The sequence below is a fragment of the Oxyura jamaicensis genome, chromosome 1 (assembly GCF_011077185.1).
Source record: "Oxyura jamaicensis isolate SHBP4307 breed ruddy duck chromosome 1, BPBGC_Ojam_1.0, whole genome shotgun sequence".
NCBI lineage: Eukaryota > Metazoa > Chordata > Aves > Anseriformes > Anatidae > Oxyura > Oxyura jamaicensis.
In genome coordinates this window covers 19,847,799-19,855,078 of record NC_048893.1, presented here as the reverse complement: position 1 = coordinate 19,855,078, position 7,280 = coordinate 19,847,799, and the positions used below count along the sequence as shown (strand labels likewise).

General features: G+C 34.9%; 1 long non-coding RNA gene across 1 annotated transcript in view; it reads right to left on the bottom strand.

Moving 5' to 3' along the window:
• Window positions 1-694: 694 nt before the first annotated feature.
• LOC118162543 overlaps window positions 695-7,280 on the bottom strand; it is a 16,232-nt gene continuing 9,646 nt past the window's right edge. The window contains exon 3 of the long non-coding RNA XR_004748505.1: window positions 695-814. This is a non-coding gene — a long non-coding RNA (uncharacterized LOC118162543). The remainder of the gene's footprint in view (window positions 815-7,280) is intronic.

Below are 7,280 nucleotides of genomic sequence, written 5' to 3'. Positions count from 1 at the left end.
GAAGTGACTTTTGGATGTCATCTGCTCTAATACACCTGTGCAAGCAGAACCACCTAGAACAGGTTGCCAAGGACCATGTCCAAATGACCTCCGAAGATCTCCAAGGAGGGAAACTACACAACCCCTCTGGGCAACCTGTGCCAGTGCTCCATTACCCTCACACAGTACAGAAGTGCTTCCTGATAATCAGTTTCCTTGTTCCAGTTTGAACCCATTGCCTCTTGTCTTAACACTAGGCACCACTGGAAAGAGCCTGGCTCCATCCTTTTTATACCCTCCCTTCAGGCATTTATACATGCTGATAAGATTCCCCTGAGCCTTCTTTTCTCCAGGCTGAACAGTCCCAGCTCTCTCAGTCCCTCCATATAGAAGAGGTGCTCCAGTGTTCTTCATCATTTATATGGCCCTTCATTCGACTCTTTCCAGTATGTCCATATATGGCTTGTACTGGGGGGAGGATGCAGAGCTGGACACAATACTCCAGATACAGCCTTTCCAACACTGAGTAGAGGGGAAGGATCACCTTTCTGTACGTGTTGCCAATACTAATGCAGCACAGTGTATTGTTAGCCTTCTTAGCAGCAAAGGTACATAGAATCATAAAATCTTAGAACAGCCTGGGTTGGAAGACACCTCAAAGATCTTCTAGTTTCAACTTCCATGCCATAGGCAGGGACACCTAGGCAGGTTTCTCAGGGTATCATCTAAACTGGTCTTGAACATCTTGAGGGATGGGGCATCTACAACGTCTCTGTGAAACCTGTTCCGATGCCTCACCATCCTCTAAGTGAAGAATTTCCTCCTAACTTCTAATCTAAATCTCCTTTCTTTTAGTTTAAAACCACCCCCCCTTGTCCTGTCAATATCTGATTGAGCAAGGAGTTACTCTTCATCTTTTTTATAAGTCCCCTTCAAGTACTGAAGGGCTGCAATGAGGTCATCCTGAAACCTTCTCTTCTGTAGGCTATAAAAAAACTGCCTGGAATCTGGTGGAACCCTGTTGTAGTGATCTTTCCAGTAATTACCCCAATTATGCTCCATTTCCCCAGATAACAGAGAGCTGATTATAGTCTGCTAAATGTAATTTATAATATTTCTGTCTGAAATTTTTAAGACCCTTATGCTTTCAGACAACCAGAAAGAGTATCTTAAAACATTGTTCACTATTTCCTCCTACAAGTTCAATTGTTCTGTGCCTAAGACAATGAAATGTTTCAGAAATAAACCACACAATTAGAAATGAATGAACATTTTAGAATTGCAGGAACTCATATTCTGTTATCCTAAATTAGCACTTTAAAATGCTAGATTTTTCCCTACTGACATTAATTAAGCTCACCATTTGTTTATAAATGACAAATTAAGGGATTTTTTTAAAGAGCTCATCTAGCTTTAATTACAACATACTGTACATTACAAAGAAAATACTGCTCCAAAGTACTGATTTCTATTCACATTTGATATATTCAAATTAATGGCTATAACTTAAAATGATTAACAAAGAAACAAAGAGAGCTAAATTGGATATTTTAAATTACTGTATGTCCGTCTACTTGAGAATGAGATAATTATTGTCTCACAACACTCATGGGAGACAGAAAAAATCATTGACCAAATTAATGTGGCATAAGCTGATTTTATTTTTCTACACTGTCTGAATAATTCTTTTTCAAATCTGACAAAGTCTTGGGTGGCATATCCGGTCCTAATTTAGCAAATTGTCCTAATTCATGTAGAACATGCAATCATTTGCTTAGGACATAAAGAAATTAGATTATTTTTTTTTTTCATTTTGTCTCCATACTTTGTTCTTTTTTAATTAATTTATTCCAAGAAAACAAAAACATGAACTTCAATTTTCAAAATATTTACTTCAGAACTTTAATTTTGAAAGATGTCTAAGTAAATCTATTTTCCTGAATCAGGGCCCACCTCACTTTAATCTTTCATCAAGAGTCAGTGAGGGACTATGTTTCTTCTTGATGATGTTTTAAAAAAGCATCTAAGACTAGTTAGAACTTCCTGGATACCTTAAATCAGTAAAGCTCGGCTAGGCTGGTGGTCCATACAACTAATAAATTCTAGTTGTGGGGGCTAGTAAGGGGTCTTACTCAGCCCTGCATTTGTCATTCACACATGAGAAAGAAATTATGGGGTTTTCTTATTTATGAGGTAATTAATAATTGTGATCTCACAATATTTTTCCAATAAAAAATAAATTCAAAGCAAACCTTAAATGCTTTCTGAAATATATCTCAGAAATGTTGGAATAATAACAGTTAAAAAGAAAGTTTTGTTTGTTTGTTTGTTTGTTTTTTAAATATATATTTTAATTGTGCCATTTTATTTCCCAGTAAATACCTAATAGAAAAGAACTGAAATTCAGGAGAATGATGAGGGCACCATGCCTCCTCCCCACTGTTCCCCCTTCCCTCACTACCTCCTCTTCCCGTGCCCCTCTCCCCCCAGAGGGACTTACACCCCAAGGGACAAGTTGAGGCTTAGGCATTCTGGGATACTGCCCAAAGTCAATGTACAGAGAAATCTCTATATAAAGTCAATGAAGATGGTCTCCTATTTAATGAAAAAGAATAGAGAAGAACCAAGATAAACATCAAGGCAGGCCAGGAGATAAAAAGTTACAGATACATTAGAATGTGAATAAAAAGATTTATCATAGAGTATATCATGAGTTATCTATACTAGGAAGAGACTGAACATGCTGTTTCGAAAGGAAACCCAACAGGTAGTATACATGCAAAGTAGAGATTTCATTTAAAAAAAAAAAAAAATTAGCAGTAATAAAAAAATTACTTTTAAACTAGAGAAAGTCAAAAATGCCAGATTATCCTGCCAATTAAATGTGGTAAATTTTGAATGTAAATAAATCTTAATCTTTTTACTTACATTATGAATGTTTCAGTATTTCAGATATTCCAGGCTCTGAAACTATGAATTAAATCTCTAGAAATGACAGGTTGTTCCCAGGGTGTTTTCTAAATTGCATAATAATAATAATAATTAAAAATAAAATAAAATAAAATAACTGAGAAAGAGATGTAAGCTAAATAACAAGTCTGAAGTAAAAATAATACTCCAGGACTTGTGGACCTGTGGATTTTCTTGGATGTTTCAGGAGTTTCCTTGTGGACATCCCTTCATTATGTTACACTTTCCTTTTCTATAAAGTGACAATAATCCTGACCTAGTGATGGTCTTATCACAGGCCTTATCACCTGTGAATTACAAGAAAAGAAACGGAAAAATACTAGCAGCCCAATCAAAACCCATATTTTCCTTTCATTTAAACATATTTCAAAGTACCTTCCCAAAAGACAAGACATTTCACAAGTAATACTTACAGTGTAGGTAGAATTGTTCATGGTGCCAGATAAAAAATATATAAATTTCTATTTCTTTCAGAGTGCACTATACGTATAACAGAACAGAGTAGAACATCCTGTTTAAAGTCCCATTCCATATGGACACTGCCTTTCCCACTTCCCCAATTAATTGAATTGATTGTTTCTCTTTATTTAAGACTAAAAACTTCTGCCTAAATTAGTGCAGTTATTATTTTTCTAGTTTGAATTGCAGAGAGGAATGAGGCATGTCCATTGTCTCTTTTGATTTTGGCAGTGACCACAGAACATTTTGCAAAGATTGTAGGACCAAATGAATACATCATAGAGATCCAGCTTGGAAGAACACAGCAGAAAATAACCATAGAAGATGATGACATCATATTATTTTAATTAAACCTGAATATTTGCCTAAAATGCACACTTAAAGTAAACCATGATTTTGAGATAGCATCTGGCCATAAATAAAACTTGATATAAGTACCAAAAAAAAAAAAAAAAAAAAAATGTTAAAAAAAAAAAATATTTCCACCAGAAAAAAAAAAAAAAAAAAAAAAGCTAAAGTTTACTCAGGAATTAAAAGTCATGAAATCTAGATTTTAATAAAAATTAAATACCAAAGCACTGATTTTATCAGACAAGTAAGCAACAAGTTTTGAGGAAAAATGGAAAAACCGAGTACTTGTTAGTGTGTGTGTGTGTATGGGGGAGGGAGGGAAGGGAGGAGTTAGGAGGGGAAAATCAGAAAGAGCAAAGATTTTTATGTCAGAAACAAGATCATTATTTGTCCTTTATGCTACATACTCCTATCAAAAAAGAAAATTTAATATGTTAGAGGAATCTATATTTGAAGGAGTCTACATTTGAAAAAAAGATGTTCACTTAGCCTCTGTTAGAAAGAAATTTTTCAACAAACAGAAATTACCTCAGAGATTTCTTTTCACCTTTAGATTTGTCCCACTTACAGGAAGAAAACAAATTCATTTCAATCTTTATTAAATTCCCTTCCTTAATTTAGGCTAACATAGACATTGCTGAACTACATTTAGTTTGAACTGGATTGCATATCAAATAGGTGAACAAATAACTGCCTTCCCACATGGATGTTAAAACCATAAATAAATCATCCAAAGTCTAGACAAGTTATTCATGTTGTTAATTGCCATGTTAAATATTTCGGTCTTAATTTGAATTTGTTTATCATCCTCATATATCTACTGGACATAAAACTTTAGCAGCATCCCACACTCGGCAAATGTAGTCTTGGGGTTCACCCAAGATTCTTCAATTCATATATTTAAAGATCACATCTAAGATCCCAATCTTTACTATTCTACTCCTTATGGATTCTGTTAGCCATTCTCAGTTTTTTAGTGTGTTTATAAGACATTTCCTCTTATGGAAACACATTAAATTGTAGCTCAGTCGTTCATTTGGCTCTAGACAGCAATATTGAGCGAGGAGTATGCTGTGAGTGGCATCATATTTTGTTTAACCTGGATATATTTTAACCTAAATATATTTTTTTCTATTTCCTGTGGCAATGAACAATGTCAGAGGATCAAGCATTTTGCCTGCAGCCATGAACAAGGGATCTCTGTTCTAATGCTTATGAGTCCACTGTAATGTTCAGAATTCATAAACTGCTTTTGAGAATTAACATATGCAGAGAAGGGATGTGTTAGCCCCTCAGCATCTTCATCATAAGAATCTATCTCCTTTCTGCACTTTTTTTTTTTTCAGAAATAAAGGTGTTTTTTGTTTGTTTGTTTGTTTTGTTTTGTTTGTTTCTGTGAGCCCTACCATATTGCTATGAAATGCTTCAAACATAGCTTAATATTATGTGCATAAAATAACAGATATAAACCCACAATAGATAGAATACTTGTTTTATATAGCACAAGTTGGAAACTAATTCTGAAGTAACACTCTGAGTGGTGGGTTCATGAAAGTTAGAGATTTCAGATACCACCACTTACATTACAGTAGATATAGAGTGCTCACAAAGTAGTCTACAGAAGAGAAATATTTTTTAAAATTATAACTTCTCTCCTATGAGGTTGTTTCCTGGCTGAGAATCCAGTAGCTGATTATGTAAGAACTTCCTTTCTACTTTTTTTAAGAACGATCTGTTCATCAAGAATAGAAGAGGAATTCTTCATCACAATATGGGCATTGCCTGTCTTTTAGCATTCAGAAATAAAATGTTCAAGGACTAGCACCAAATAGAGCAGTTTTAAAATGAGTAATTGCTATGCTGGTCTGCTAAAACCTGTTTCTTTATAGGCAAAGGACAAACCTGCAGGGAAGTTTTTAGTTCTGTACTTCAAGCACATTGTACAGCTCTCTCAGCCCAGGAAGGAGGAAGTTTACAAGGGCTGTCTGTTGTCTCCGAGTCTCTCTGTACTGGTTAGTGGTCCAGAATAGCTCCTATTGAAATTTAGATAGTTAATTTATGCATCAGCCCAATCTTTTCAGTTTCAACTCATGAGTCTGAGCTCTGTATTCAGATTTGGAAACAATGACATCTTTTGCTTTTTATATATTTTGAGTTCCCCTTTGGCTAAACCTGAGGCTTTTAGATGTTTTTATGGCACTCAAATCTCTTTTGCTAAGAGTTACAGGAACTGCAGCAAGCATGTGAATCTGATCTCCTCATTGTAAAGCAAATGGTAGTACAACATACCAGACATTGCAAAATAGTGAATGAACACCAGCGAGTCAGGGAAAACAATAATGCAAGGTTGCTTAAGGTGCTGCCTTGTCATGTTAACATGACAAACCAGTTGCAGCATCTTTCTGCTTGAACTATACAAGAGTATGCTACTACATTTTTCACAGAACAGTCAGTATAGAATAATATGTGGTCATCACACTGTGCCTACACACTTAAATAAATCCTAATCTTTCACATCCTTATACTGTAAGTACACTTGTTTTGATAGTTCACACAGATATACTAGGGGTGGAAAATAATTTTCAGAATAATATGCATGACAGCATTGTATGTTGTCCATTGTCTGGAGATCACAGTTTTTAGAATGATAATTCAGATGATTTTATATTGACATGCTTAGCAGTTAATTAACTGCTTTTGTTATAAAAGACACTGATTTCATTATAAAAGACATGTGGCTTAGTAGGTTTCTTCAAATCTTTTAAGCAGGATGTTAGTCTTCAACAGGTTACCATTGAGATATCTGTTTCAGGGTCGGTTCTTCCATCTTGTCACAAAGTCCCACTGATTTCAACAGTAAGCGAAATGACAGATTATATTTTCTGTGCATAATTTTCAGTCTTTTAATCAGTAAGAACATTAAATTTATCTTCATACTTTAATATTCATAATTTGTAAAAATGATTGTAACTTTGAAGGATGTTATAAGCTTATACCATGACAGCTGTACCTACGGAAAAAAATCCTGGTAAATCTCTTTAGAATGAGATGGATTCAGTAGACTAGTGAATTGAGAAGTATGCTTGCAACTTCTATCAGGGTAATTCGTTCCATATTTGAATTTAGCCCACTAGCTTCATAGAATGCAAGTTGCTTTAAGTCGTAGTTGCTGTGCAATGAAGCTATAATTCCAGAATACCTACATACAATTAATGTAAGCAATTAACTGAAAACTAACTATATCCTTCAAGGGACAGTAAACAAGAGCAATCTTGTTAAATGAGTCATTCCTGACTGGACACAAGGCATGTCTATACTTAATAAAGATGAGGCAGCAAAGGAAGCCACATCAACCATAGCCATACAAGTGCTATTAGGACTGTTTAAGACTAACAAAGATTTTATATCAAGTATGCTGTTACACTTCTCTGCCTAATAATAAGTCAAAGTGAAAATTCTCACTGCAAGATAGGATTCCCTTCCCTTCCCTTCCCTTCCCTTCCCTTCCCTTCCCTTCCCTT